Source organism: Microtus ochrogaster (assembly GCF_000317375.1).
Source record: "Microtus ochrogaster isolate Prairie Vole_2 chromosome 14 unlocalized genomic scaffold, MicOch1.0 chr14_random_2, whole genome shotgun sequence".
Taxonomy (NCBI): Eukaryota; Metazoa; Chordata; class Mammalia; order Rodentia; family Cricetidae; genus Microtus; species Microtus ochrogaster.
Genome location: NW_004949097.1, coordinates 13,391,652 through 13,406,761, shown reverse-complemented (window position 1 = coordinate 13,406,761; position 15,110 = coordinate 13,391,652). Strand labels below are relative to the sequence as shown.

The 15,110-nt window shown below is 47.1% G+C and overlaps 1 protein-coding gene across 11 annotated transcripts in view; it reads right to left on the bottom strand.

The window, feature by feature from the left end:
- Positions 1–13,967, bottom strand: part of Ppfibp1 (PPFIA binding protein 1) — a 145,845-nt gene extending 131,878 nt beyond the window's left edge. For 7 of the 11 annotated variants that reach the window (XM_013352792.2, XM_013352793.2, XM_013352794.2 and 4 more), the window contains exon 1: positions 13,777–13,967. The gene's annotated coding sequence lies outside the window, so the exon portion shown is untranslated. Of the gene's footprint in view, positions 1–12,272; positions 12,429–13,776 lie in introns of those variants that run through there. The other 4 variants (XM_005364610.2, XM_013352798.2, XM_026787889.1 and 1 more) reach the window with 2 other exon arrangements.
- Positions 13,968–15,110: the final 1,143 nt, after the last annotated feature.

The window sequence follows — 15,110 nt, the reverse complement described above, 5'->3', positions numbered from 1 at the left end:
GCAGGACCAGAGGGGTTAATATAAGCGTGTAAGTATGTGTGCCACATAGGTACAGGGCAGGACCAGAGGGGTTAATATAAGCATGTGAGTACGTGTGCCACATAGGTACGGGGCAGGACCAGAGGCGAGAAGAGGGTACAGGATCCCCTTGGAACTGGAGCTACAGACATTTATGAACTGTCTAGTGTGGGTGCTGGAAACCAAACTCAGGTCCTCTGAAAGAAAAGGACGTGCTCTTAACCACTGAGCCTTCTCGCCAGGTCCTGGTGACATTTTGAAAACTAGATCTTCATTATATTTTTTTTTCTATACTAGTTAAATCTATAAGGTACATTACTTCTGTGATTACAACAATAAACAAATAAATGACAATTTCAAGTATAACTACACAATGAGCGATGGATAGATAGACAGGCAGACAGACAGATGATAGATAGATAGATAGATAGATAGATAGATAGATAGATAGATAGATAGATAGATAGATAGATAGATAGATAGATAGATAGATAGATAGATAGATAGATAGATAGATAGGCAGACAGACAGACAGACAGACAAATAGATACCTGTAGGCTCTCACACTTCACACAGTGAGTCCGCTGCAGTCCAGGCCAGCATCAGGAAGAAAGCTCCCCTGTACTGAACTGGGCCTAGCACAACATTAGGCTGGTTGGGGTCAGAACAAAAGCTGCATGTCCCAAACATCAAAACATATTTTGGAAATTCAAAAACTGAAACCTTTTCAACCAGGGAACTTATGCCAACACCCAAAATTATCTCCACAAAACAAACGAGCTGAGCAGGAAGTTTACTAGGAACACCCTGAAAACTAATAATTGTTTTTAGAGTGCTGAATAACACCGCCAGTTCATGTTGGTACACAGTGTAATACAAACACTGTGTACCATCACATCTCCAGTGAGCCCGTCTGCTTCTGAACAGGACAGCATGACACTTCACACCGCATGGCTTTGCCTCAGCAACAATCACAAAATTAACTCTTTGAGGGTTCTCCCTCTCAAAGGTTGGTCTTCTCATAGCAACTGCTAACTACAGCAAACCTTTGTGCTCCGTATAGTTTCAGCTTCGTGCTCCTACGACAGACATCTGGGACCGGACAAGGCTGGGATGGATGCTTAGGCACATACATCTCGGATCCTGTCACAAGTTGTGACATGGAAAACATCTCCTAATGTCATCAAATGTCTCCTGCGATCGGGTGGTGGCAGCATTTGCCTTTAATCCCAGCACTCAGGAGGCAGAGACAGGCAGGGATCTCTGTGAGTTCGAGGCTACCCTGGTCTACAGAGCGAGTTCCAAGACAGGCCAAAAGGCTACAGAGAAAAACCAAAGAACCACAAAAACAGTCTCCTCTGAGTCAAAATCAGCTTCCCTGCAAGGCACTGCTACAGACACAGACTATTATTGCCCTCGCTTGACAAAGAGGCAAAGAAAGTGATGAGGCCTCCAGAGCCCAGGATCCACAATCCTGTACTCCACGCTTCTCCATGGGATGCCTATCTTACACATCTTGCCTACTGAATCATCTTCCTGCCCACCATGGAGCCAACACAGGACCTCAGCACGTGCTGGCCCAAGAAGTCTTGTCCTCATCACACATCCATTTACTGCCTACTAGGGTCTCAGCAAAAATGGCATGGTCTTCAACCAGCATATAATCTATTTGAAAAAGTAAGACACATCTAGATAGAAACCGTTTGGAGAGTCTATTCTGGAGAAATCTCTTCCCTCATCTTATATGGCCCTCATCATTAATAGAGACAGCACAACGGAACTTCTTACTGCAAAGTACAGTTTAAGAAACAACTACATACCGAATGACGGCAATGAACAAGCCTAGCGTTAGAAGATTCAAAGTACCGAATGAGTTAGGCTGGACAACCTAAACTCATCCCCTACAAAGTAGCTGCATTTGAAATCTACCACACAGGTTCCCCGATTCCAGAGTTCTCTGGCTGAGTTCGGAAGGGAAGATGACTTCAGTAGGGAAACCACTAAGGAAGAGGGCTCATGCCTGTCAAACATGCCAGAGGTCAGTCCCTCTGCACAGGGGCAGGAAACACAAGCTGGGAAAGAGATCAAGATCAGGTGAGGGGACACGGTGTCACGATGGTGACACCAGCCGGGCAAAAATCCAAGAATTATTTCTTCCTAAAAAGGTCAACGAGGATTTGCTACAAAGCACATCTTTAACTTCCATAATGAATCTCTCAGAATAAAAGATGAGCATTCCGACTGTCAGGCAGGAGTTCACTGAACACAGACAGCTGAGTGAGCAAAGCTGCGATTTTACCGGAACAAAAGGTCATCTGCTCCAGTCTCTTCACCTCGAGTCCAGCCCACCTTGCTCTTCACTCATCTTCTGCCACAATAAAAGCCCACAGGAGCCAGAGCTTCTTTTTATTGATTTTATTGAGCTCTACATTTTTCTCTGCTCCCCTCCCTTTCTTTCCCCTCCCCTTCAACCCTATCCCAAGGTCCCCATGCTCCCAATTTACTCAGGAGATCCTGTCTTTATCTACTTCCCATGCAGATTACATCTATGTACATCTCTCTCAGTGTCCTCCTTGTTGTCTAGGTTATCTGGGATTATGGTTTGTAGGCTGGTTTTCTTTGCTTTATGTCTAAAAGCCACTTTATGAGTGAGTACATGTGATAAATGTCTTTCTGGGTCTGGGTTATCTCACTCAATGGATGTTTTCTAGATCCATCCATTTGCCTGCAAATTTAAGTGTCACTTTTTTTCTGCTGTGTAGTACTCCATTGTATAAATATAACACATTTTCCTTATCCATTCTTTGGTCGAGGGCATTTAGGTTGTTTTCAGGTTCTGGCTATGACAAGCAATGCTGCTATGAACATAGTTGAGCACATGTCCTTGTGGTACAGTTGAGCATCCTTAGGATATATACCCAAAAGTGGTATTACTGGATCTTGAGGAAGGCTGTTTCCTAATTTCCTGAGAAATCGCCACACTGACATCCAAAGGGGCTGCACCAGTTTGCATTCCCACCAACAATGCAGGTTCCCTTTACCCCACAACCTCTCCAGCATAAGTTTAGTGTTCTTGAGCCAGATTTTTTCTAAATCTTAATTTCACTAAGTAAAAATTCCTAGACAAAATGCTGACTAAAATTTCTTCAAGACTGTGTAGGCCACATCACAGCGATCTCCAGGCAGTAAGTCTCTGCCTCAGGTTTACCTGTATGAGAACTCACGGAAGCCAGAGCCAAGACTGGCAGGTAGCATATGCAGTATGAAAACTCTGGGCACAATTCCCACCCCAGGCAAACGGAGGACGGAGTGAGATTTCATTACGCTACTAAGAATGGCACATGATTTAAAACTTAGAAACAGTTTATTTCTGGAATCTTTGATTTAATATAGCTGGACCATGGCTGACTGCTGATAACAGAAACAGCAAAATGCAAAACCAGTCATAACGGTACTGTACCACACTCTTAATTACTGAATTGCTTTAGTCTTATGTTCCGTCCTGACGTCATCACCACGACCCGACGTCTTTTCAGCAGAAGCTCTGACTGGAAATAACATGTTAAAATGAAGATAACAGCAACCTTATCAAAACTCGTATCTAATGCAATGGCCTCCGCTTCACAGCCCCTTCCTGTAGGGCATTTCCTGGTGAATTGGTAGCTTCAGCAGTGACTCAGTGTGGCTAAAGCCAGCTGTTTCTCACCCCTAAGAATGTTCACATTTCTCCAAGAAGCTAGCCTGGGAACCATTACTCCATTAAGCCTGGCTGTCTAAAAATTCCTTCTTTACACAAGCCAAGTTTTCCATTGTCTGACTTTTTTCCTTGCCACGGCTTGTAGTAATAGGAGCGGCGGGCTGCGTCCCGGCACCCGGCCGCCCACATGGCTAGCTCTACCCGAAATAATTACACGGACACTGTGTTCATTTAATCACCGCTTGGCCCTTTAGCTCTAGCCCTTACTGGCTAATTCTGATATCCCGATCAACCCATCTCTAATAATCTGTGAGCACCGGTCTTAGTGAGCACCGGTCTTACCGGGAGTGTATCTTCCCAGGAGCGGGGAGCATGGCGTCTCTCTGAGGCATCTGCTCCAGAGAGCAGAGCTGTGGAGTCTGAGCTCACTTCCTCTTCCTCCCAGCATTCTGTTCTGTTTACTCCACCCACCTATGTTCTAAGCTATGAGCCCAAGCAGTTTGTTTATTACTTAACCAATGAAATCAACAGATTGATATATGACACTCCCACATCAACGGCTTTCCACTTCAATAAATTAGCGGACTGCCCCGAGACACATCCTGGTAAATATGTCACTTTGTATTGTGTGGATGAGAGACTTCTATCGTTATTTCAAGTTTTCCCTCTTGGCCAATAATCCCCAGAGCCAGCTCCTCTAGAGTCAGAGCAACTTGTCTACAAAGTTCCTTTCACTGCTTCCTACTCTACCGAAGATGGCCTGCAGGGAACTGACTCAACACTCAACCCTTCCCATAATAGCTATTGCCACTTCCCTGAGTGTTTTCTTCCACCCCTCCTAAAGAAGAGTTTTCTAGAATTCATGATGAACCCACCGGCCTCCACGCAATCGTGTCTCTCCCTGTCCTCCCCCTCGCCTCGCCCTGATCACAACTTTCTCCGGCTCCACCTGTGTCACACCGTCCCTATCAGTTCCCTGAGGGAACAGGCAAGGTGGACGTGGTCACCTGCAGCTCATCCCTTTCCCTGTCATCCTCTGAATCCCTTCTCTCCTCTGCTGCTCTAACTGCTCTCGGGGTTCACAGAAAGCCCTGGCAGACTCCCCAGCCGACCCTTGGCAACCCTGCTGCCTGAGATGGTACCAACAACCCCAACACAGGGTGACCCCTTCCTATGGCCACCTTTTATTCCTTTTTTATGGTTCCTGCTCTATGTCAGCTTTTCTTTTGCCTGACCTCTCCTAAATGTCATATGTTCCCTAAACGTTGGGTGTTGCTTCTCTTTATTTTACACGCTTCTCTTTGAGAGTTCATCTACCCTAAGCTCGTATGTGACAGCTCTATGGAGAAGATTCCTATTAACCTAAAAATCTGCTCACACTACAATCTTAAATTTCTAATTTTTGCTTAAAATCATGTGAGTAATATCAATTCACAGTTCTTTTTTAAAAGATGCATTTGTGGGGCTGGAGAAATGGCTCAGTGGTTTAAGAGCATTGCCTGCTCTTCCAAAGGTCCTGAGTTCAATTCCCAGCAACCACATGGTGGCTCACAACCATCTGTAATGAGGTCTGGTGCCCTCTTCTAACCTACAGATATACACACAGACAGAATATTGTATACATAATAAATAAATAAATAAATAAATATTTTAAAAAAAAAGATGCATTTGTTTGTATGTCTGTGTATGTGCATATATGGACATGTTTATGCAGTGTGTACACAAGCAGAGACCAGAAGAGGGCACTGAATATTTGCTCTGTCCGTCACTTTCCACCACCACTGCCTCTCCCTGATTTATTGGCTGGACTGGAAGCCAGAAAGCCACGGCAATCCTCCTGTCTCAGCTTCTCTCAGAGCTGGGGTTACAGGCATTTTCAGAGATGCCTGGCCTATGACGTGGATGTTAGGATGCAAACTCCAGTCTTTGTGGTCTGAGAACAGCACTCTTAACCACTGAGCCATCTCTCCAGCCCCCACCTAACAATGCTTAAAAGCCTTTAGTATACCACTTACAAAGCGAAAACAGAGGCAGGAAAATGGCCTGGAACTCTACCTACCTTACCTTAGTGTCTAACGAACAGTCTGACTTATAGCACGGTCCCCACCCAAGCCCAGCTCACACAATCTGCATGGCCTTGATAACATTGCTGAATCAATCTCTCTCTCTCTCTCTCTCTCTCTCTCTCTCTCTCTCTCTCTCTCTCTCTCTCTCCCTCTCTCAGCCTTTGAACCCTTGCATGTAAGGGACACATACAAGAGCAATACTTCCTTCTAGAGCAAATTCAGGGATTCAGTTAAAACATGTAAGATGCTTACAAGTGCTGACTGCATAGCACGAGCTGGGTAAGCATTAGCTACTCCCACTGGTAACACTGTTCACCTAAAAACCTAGTGAGAGGGTTATTTTATTAATTTATACAGTGAGAACACAAAGGTAGATGATTACGTATGAATCAGAGTGTGATTGCGAATCCTAAGAGATCAAACTTAACTCATATTTCCCACTAAAATTTCATTTTTCCTTATGTGCTCTTCTGGGTGAAGGGTCACCTATGCTCTCGAGACGCATATTTACTTATACACCTAGTGATACCCAGCACAGTACTCCCAAAACCTTCTTTATAATCACCCTCTTCCACACCTTTAAAAGAAATCCCCAAGTGAGAGCAGCTTGTCAGCTAGTCAATGAAATAATAACCATATCTGTCACCAATCCAGGGCAGGTTGTCTGTCAGGAATAAAGCTATTAGTACTTCACAGACATCATCATACTTAATCCTCATAACCACCCAGCGACTCCCAGTTCTCAGCAATTTAATTAACCAAAATCACACAGCTAGTAAAGACGGAGGATTCGAATCTACAATCATCTGGCTCCAGCGCCCACACCCTTCATTCCTGTAGGGCGTGGCTAATAAAGTTCTCATAAGCACCACCTTCACCTTCTCAGCGCTGGAGAGCAGACTTCTGGGTGTTCTGGTTTAGAAAGCGGAACTGAGGTCACAGCTAAGGACACTGAAGCTCTGGGGTTGACCCACCACCCTGCCACTCCACCTAGGTTAACTGAGACCGTGCTCAGAGAAAAACCACTGAGTTACTACTCTCCCTTGGCGGGGTCCCCACAGCGTGTTCCTTTCATAGCAGCTGACACCTTCCATTATAGCTAACATCTTTTCTTAGGAATCTATATGCCAAACAGGCCAGCGGCATTGAAGAGATGGGCAGACGAAATTTCACATAGCAGATTCAGAACACCATCTACTTCTTGGCCTCTAATTTACCTCCCAACCTGCCTTTCTAAACTCGCAAGTCTTTCTGCCTCCGCTGCCATTTTTATCCAGAGTCATTATTTCCAATGATTTCTGATCCTTGCAAAAACTCCCAACACAGCATCAATGCTACACTTTACAGGCAGGAAAACTAAAGCACAGAGAGCTTAGTGACTTGCAGTAGTAACCTGTTACAAACAGCAAGGCAAGACTTCTAACTGAGCCTGTGGGCCTCACACCCGAGGTGTTTGCTTTTTAAATCTAAACTCAGTTAAAACCACAGGCGGCTTCAAGTCGCTGAAGCCTCCATGGTGATGTGAGGAGCATGTCAGCTCTAGAGAAGCAAAGTCCCTGAGCAGAGAAAATGTCAAGAACCTTAATTCTTGTACCAGGCGGCGGTGGCGCACGCCTTTAATCCCAGCCCTCAAGGAGGCAGAGGCAGGCGGATCTCTGTGCGTTTGAACAGAGTGAGTTCCAGGACAGGCTCCAAAGCTACATGGTTTTGTTTAGACGCTTTCTCGGTTGTGCAGTTAAACTCTGATGAGGGAGGGAGGGGTGGAGAGTGTGAACATCTGACAGATGTTCCAAGCAGCTGTTTCCAAAGGAAACATTGAGGCCAGAGCAACTTCACACCTACGTCCTGCAGACTCTCAGGTCCAACCAGTTCAAAAGCAACTTCACACCTATGGCCCAGCAGACTCTCAGGTCCAACCAGTTAGTTTCCTGATTCATCACGGTTTCCCTTTCTCTCCTTCTCCCTCTCCACCTCTGCCCACGGGGCCACAGGCTCCTCCATCAGCCATAAGGAAAAGGAGAGCGTGTTCAAATTCCTCTTCAAACAGAACGAAATCATCTACTGTGACCTGTTCTAAGAGTCGGTCTGAGAAAAAGATAATGATGGGCGCAGGGGCAGTCTTTGTGCAGCTCCACCGATGCTGCGCAGTTATTACACAATCGAAAACAACAACAAGAACAGACCAGCAATTTCTTCCTGTTTTCATGTTCTTCTAAATAAAGTAAATTCAATAAAATTTCCCTACTAAAAACCCACGCAACTCTGTGGCGGTGAGATAGCATTTATGCAAAGCTCTACAGCTGGAGACAGGAGTGGCAGTAAAGGCAATATAAGTTTTCCAAGAACCACCTTGTGTCCTGTTTGCCCTTTAGGATTTGATCGTTTCTCTGTGCACAAAATATGGCCACTGAAAATAATATCTTTTTTAATATTTTTATTTTAGGCTTTGACAGTTTCATACATGTATACAATATACCTTGGTCATATCCACCATCGCCCCAATCCACTTTCCCTCTTCCCTGGGTTACCCTCCATACACACATCCCTCTCTCGCTTTCACAGTGTGTGTGTGTGTGTGTGTGTGTGTGTGTGTGTGTGCGCGCGGGTGCTTGGCAGGAATAGGGCTGTCCATTGCAGCAACCTCCCAGAGGCTACACCCCCAGAGAAGACCAACTCTCTCATGAGCCCCTCCTCCCTGAAAGCACCGTCGTCAGCATCATTTTCATCTAATCAAGCTCACCCCATTATCAAAAGCACACACGCTATGAACAGCATACCTGCCTTCCTGATGATGAGGGCTCTACATCAAAGGCCTGGTGAATTAGAGAACAGGTAAAACTAACCCCCATCACACTCAAGCTAATGGGGTGTCCATGACATTTACAGAAAACCCCAAACATTACAGCGTCTGATCTTCCCCCTCCGTGCTCCATACCTGAGCTCTGAGTCTTGGCCGTAATGACTGTACTGTAATGAGGAGTACTCTGTACTCCTCAAGTCCATACAATCCCTGCATTCATGGCCACGTTCAGGTGCCGTGCTGTTACAGAAAGCACTAAATGGTCTGTCTATTCTCAACTCCTTAAACTTGCCAACAAAAACAGACACGTGAGTCATGACACGTTCCAGGGAGACACATAAGCCCAGCGCAGTCACAACCTGTGACAGCAAACCCACCTGGCCCACTCAGAGTCAGAAACGGAGAGTGCTCGATGCACACAGACCGCTCCGCATTTAACTCAGACCTTCCCTTCTCCTTCTGAAACTGCGTAACAAGCATGCAAACATAAATCTTTGCAGAGAGGCCAATATTTAATCTAAAAACACAACTGTTTGGTATTTCGGTTCCTTCAAAGCAGAAGATGAAACGGAAAAGGAACCCTCCCCACTTTGCTTTCTAACAACAATATGATTGCTGCATACCAAAGAAAGCAAAACAGAGAAGTCTTTGAATTCTGTGCGGTGGGTTAATAGAGTTTAGGGTTTGTTTGTTTTTTTTAAGCCATGAGCTTTATTTAATGAAGTATTAATCTCTGTGATATACGTGGCAAAAGCTGCAGGGGTGAGCAGGCAATAGGTTCTGACATACATTGCAATAAATCTGAGCAGTAAGTAATAGAACAGATGAGAGAACTACAGAAGCCCACACAAGTTTTTGGACAGTTTGATAATTAATTTAACTGTAATTTTATGAACTTTCGGTTGCAGCAAAACGTCCAGAAGACACTTTGTTCACTAAACACCACCCATCACCAGAATGGAGCTCTAACTTAGTAACTTCGCATCTCTTGTTTAAACTCAATATTAGAACTGTGGGGCGTGACGGCTCAGCTTGATGTCCTGCAGCCAAGTGAGAGCTCACAAACCTCTGGAACTCCGGTTCTAGGTGCTCCAATGTCTTCTTTGGGCCTTCAAGGGCACTAGGCATGCATGTGGCACACAGACATACGTGCAGACAAAACATCTGTTCACGTTAAACAGAAATAAATTGTCTTTATCTGGGGAAGGGATGGGAATCTGAAGAAGACACCTAGCATCTACCCCTGGGCTTCCACACATACATGCATGCACACACGCAGGCACACATACACAAAAGAAAAAGAAATCAAGACACAGACCCAAGAATGAATGGATATGCAGACATTAACCAACTCATTTACATTCACTGATTTTAAAGGGAATTCAAACCAGGACAGAGACATGAAACATCTCTGAAAAGACAGAAAGTTGAATAAGGTTTTCCTTCAGTTAAGTGTGGAAATTGAGTTGTTTAGAATACAGATACCTTAAAAATTGGAGATGAAAACCTCAAAAACTCAATTTTAATATAACAAATTATCGGAATAATTAACTATAAAATATAAATAGTCCATGGATATAAAAAGATTTTTAGGGACCGAAGAGATAGTTCAGTGGTCAAGAGCATGCTGCTCTTCCAGAGGACTGGGGTTCAATTCCCAGCACATGCAGGGTACCTAACAACTGTCTGTAATACATTTCCAAGTGATCTGACATCTCACAAAGATATGCATGCAGGCGAAACACCACTGCGTATGAAATAAAAATAGATAAATTATTATAAAATTATAAAAAAAGAGATTTTTAAAGACGTGGGCTGGTCAGCAACAGGAGAAAACGACCTTGTTCTGATTTATCTCGTGCTGGGACAGTGAGTGACAAAGTCTACATGAACAGTTAACCGGTGCTCCCTCAATGAACTTGTTCTCAAGAAGAGCTCACGATAGCTGTCAGGCTGGGCGTTATGCAGCTGGAATTATAGCGTGGCCTAGATTTCCAATCTCTTGCCCAGCAATGCCAACCGCATCTCATTTCAATGTGGCTTTTAGAACAGTAATGGTTGTTTATCAAACAGAATTGAGCCAAAACCTATCTCACCTTTCTTAATTAACCTATATATCTTTTAACAACTTTAATTTTCTTTTACGTGTATTTATTGTGTATATATTCTAAGGAGCTGAGGCTGGAAGACAGCCTGGGGCACTCAGTCCTTTCCTACCATTCTGGGTTCCAGGGACCAGATCTGGCAGCGAGTGCCTTTACCCACTGAGCTATCTCTGGCCCAAGACTCTTTAACAATGCCACGTTGAGGCTGGAGCAAAGGCTCGGCAGTGAAGAGCCCTCATGACTCCTGCACAGAACCAGGGTTCTGTCCCCAGCACCCACATGGGGCCTTGCGACCCTCCGTAATTCCAGTTCTAGGGATTCTGGCACCCTCTTCCAGGCTCCTTGGGTACTGTGTAGCATGGGATGTATACACACACACACACACACACACACACACACACACACACACAGGCAATAAGCGCAAACACATGAAATAAAAAATTAAAATACCACGCCTTACTATATACCTCATCTGCCCTCATAAACATGAACTGAAAAAGAGAAATAGTAGTTCAAATTAAGGATGTACAGTTAAATTGTTATTACTCAAAAAAAGCTGTTTTAAAACTCGTCAAGAAACATATATTACACACACACACACACACATCCTAAAGGTAGTTTTCACTTGATTTACATGGTTTTGGGGTTCCATCTTTTAGCTGCGTCTAGATAGTGTTATTAACTGCTACACAGTGCTCACCTAAGTGCCCACAGGAAACTCCACATCTCTTTCCTGATAAAAGAAAAGTGCACGAAAAAATACAGCATGTTGTATATGCTTGCACTGAACATAAAGACCAAAATTTTGTTCAGTATTATTGCTGCACCATTAGCTATTTTCTAGGCTTAGTCCAAAACCAAAATTAAAGTGTTCTGTTCCTGTAAAGCGCGTGTTCCCTTTCCAAAAAGTCTGTGTGGATGATAGCACACACACGTGATGACAGAGGGGGGCAAGAAGACCAAACGTTCAAGGCCAGCCTGGGCTACGTGGTGAGAGCCTGTCTCAAAGAAGACAGAGAGGAATGGGGAGATCCTGGCCGCCTACCCTGTGCTATTTCATTATTTCAGGAACTGGACCAAGGTGTTTTGAAAACAAAGCAAAACACAAATGTCCCCTCCAGGTTTGACGATGGAGACATCTTTTAAATCCCATCTTTAAAGTCGTCCATCCCCACACTTCCTGACTTGGGTTTACTAGAGACAATATGAGGACTTTCTTTCCCCAGCTCCTGGAAATGCCCTTCAGGTCAGAGTCTGGGATGCAGCTTTTGACTAACAATGAAGTCCACTCCTACTTCCTTCAGACCTGGCAACCAGAGAATCCTCACGGCTGAGGAACCGCTGCCCTGCAAGGGGAAGCTTGCTTCACCAGAAGTCTCGCTCCATAGGAAAGAGCCTTGAAACACTGATAGAGCCAGGGTTAGGGTCGGTGCGTTCAGAGATAATCTTCCCCCAGAAAGAAAATCTCCAAGCAAGAAAAAAAAAGAGTTTGAAACAAGAAATAAAAACGGGAATCCTACTAAGACAACGGCTTTCTCCAGTTAACAGACTTCTTGAGTCCCCTTCACTCTGTTCTCAGGTCTTACCAAAGCAAGGGCTTGTGTCTGTCCCCACGTCGGAAAAGGTCATAGTCTCATTACAAAGAGTTTGTACACCAAGCCTTCTTTCCCGATCGGAGTGCTAGCACAGACTCTTAACTTCAGCACTCGGGAAGCAGAGACAGGCAGATTTCTGTGAGTCCGATGCCAGGCTGGTCTACACAGTGAGTGTCAGGCCAGCCAGAGCTATAGTGAACTCCTGTTTTAAAAGGAATAAAATTTAAGCTCCTTTCTCTAAAAATGAACCCTGAAAACACACCTCACAGCCTTCATCCAACCTTTCTCAAGAAGCCCCAGGCAAGACCTTAGTGGCGTTTAAACAGCAATAGACTTAGAACTGTGCCCTCAAGAAACCAGTTTTCCCACAAAGGTGAATCTGCCTCAAGCGAATTTCTCAGCCCCTGGCTGGGCTGTGTAAAAGAATACCTGACTGACACGGATGTAAGAATCACACTGATACTCTTTCCCTTAAACAGAGTGCCGTGTAAGGGAACGGAGAAGAATGAAGCTGTTTTCTCTTTATTTTCTGGGGATGATTCACAAAAATATGTGTGGCGTTTTGAAATAGTCTTCCCTCCTCTCCCACCCACATATGCCCTTCCCTGCTGGGTCTGTGAGTGTGGGAGCCGGGGTTCGAGCATCCACCCCTGATGGACGCTCTGCTCTCGAATATTACAGGGAAACTGAGCTCCAGGGTCTGAGCATACTTTCCAAGACGGGAGCTCTGTGGAATCGGGGCTCCACTCCAGTTCCCTGACAGGAGTCCGGTGTGGTGGAGATTCTGGGGTGTGGGTTCCACACTTCCCTGGCTGGAGTTCTGTGGTGTCAGAGTCTGTGGTGTGGTGGGGAGGGGAGTCTGGGGTGTGAGCTGGGCACACACTTCCCTGGCTGAGTCTGTGGCGTGGTCGGGCCAGGGTGTAAGACTGTGCACACATCTCTGACTAGAGTTCTGAGGTGTTTGGGTCCCAGCACGCTGCCCTGACTGTAGTCTGTGGTGGGGAGGGTAGATCGGGTGTGAGCTGGGAGCCCACTTCCGTGAGTGGAGTCTGTGGTGGGAGTCCCTGGGTAGGAGCTTGGATCACCCTTTCCTGACTGAACTCTGCGGGGTGTGAAGGGGAGTCCCGGGTGTGAGCTGGGGGCACCCTACCCTGACTGGAGTCTGTGGTGTGCAGGGGGAGCCCGGGTGTGAGCACATTTTCCCGACTGGAGTCTGTGGATGAGAGTCTGGGTGTGAGCTGGGAGCACATTGCCCTGACCGGAGACTGTGGTGTGCAGGGGGAGCCCGGGTGTGAGCACATTTTCCCGACTGGAGTCTGTGGTGGGGAGTCCCAGAGTGTGAGCTTGGAGCACACCGCCCTGACCGGAGTTCTGGGCTGTGGGGAGGCGGGGGCCCCGAAGCTCCAGACGAGTCCCTTCCTGTCACCCCGAGGCTGCCCCCCACTCCCCGAAGTGGGGGTCCCCGGGTCGCGGGAGGGACCGCCCGCTGGCTTACCTGCGGGGGAGGGCCACCGAGCTCCACAAGTTGCAGTCCCGCCTCCTGGCGCCCGCCCGGCTGCCAGATCGCTGCTCCCGCGGCGGTCGCCCCGCGCCCTAGGCGGCGACAGGAGCCCGGGACGGAGCACAGCGCCGGGTTGACATCACCGCCGCCCAGGTGCCGCCTCCCCTCGGTCCTCCCCGGCTCGCCCCGCCGCGCTCCGCCCCGCCCCGCCCCCGGCGGGAACCAGCCCCAGGGGCGGAGGGGCGTGGCCTCGCGCCCGCGGCCCGCTGATTGGCCCGGCGCGCGGTCACTCCGAGGCGCCGCCGGGTTCTCCCGCATTCCTGGCGGAGCCCGGCAGAGCTGGAAGTGGGCGTCGGTGGAAGCGCGGCCGTGCGGGCTGCGGTCCGCCGGGGCGGGGAGAGAGGAGGGCGGAGGAGAGCCGTGGGGTCGGGTCGGGTCGCGGCTCCTCCCGGGTCGGAAGCGCCGCTCACCCCGAGGGCCTCCCTTTTTAAGGCAGAGCGGCCTCTGTGTCCCGGACGGGGCGGACGCGGCCGGCGGGAAGGGGAAAGCAAAGGCCCCGAAGGCCTCCGACCCCGCAACGATGACCTCCGGGGGAAACTGAGGACTTGTAGAGACTGGGAGGACTGGGGGATCCCAGACGCGGCCACCCGAGCTCTGCGTGGTCAACTGGTGGCGTTCAACCACGTGGTTGCTTTTGCATGTAGCCACAAAAATAAGTGAAACCTCACGTACCACGCAAGCTCTCAGACAAATAAAATGGACTCTCCAGGGGTAACGGAAATTTTATTGTTTACATTTTGTTTTTGTTTTGAGACAAGATCTCGGTATATCCGCAAGGCTGATCTTAAAATTGTTATCCCTCCCGCGTTGGCCTTCTAGTGCCTGGGATTGCAGGCCCACACTACCAAACCCAGCACTAACCTGTTTTCTAAAAAATTATTATTTTTGTTGTTTTTTTTTTCCAGAAGGAATTCTCTGTGTTTTCCTGGCTGTCCTGAAAAACTCACTCTGTGCATCCGGAACAGAGATCTGTCTGTCTCGGCCACCTGAGTGCTGGGATTAAAGACGTGCGCCATCACGCCTGGCTATTATATTATTATTTTTAATTAAGTGTAAGTATGTGTACGCGCATGGAGGCCAGAAGCCCTGGGTTTCACTGGCAGTTTTTGGCATTGGAGTGGCAACTGTGAGGTAGGAGCTGGGAACTGAACTCAGTGTTTCTATAAAAAAGCAGCAGAAGGGCTCAACTGTTTGGCCATCTCTCCAGCCCCTGCCCTAAACTTTCTAAGTACCATAGGGTTCTGTTTTGGTGCACAACTGGAAAGGGA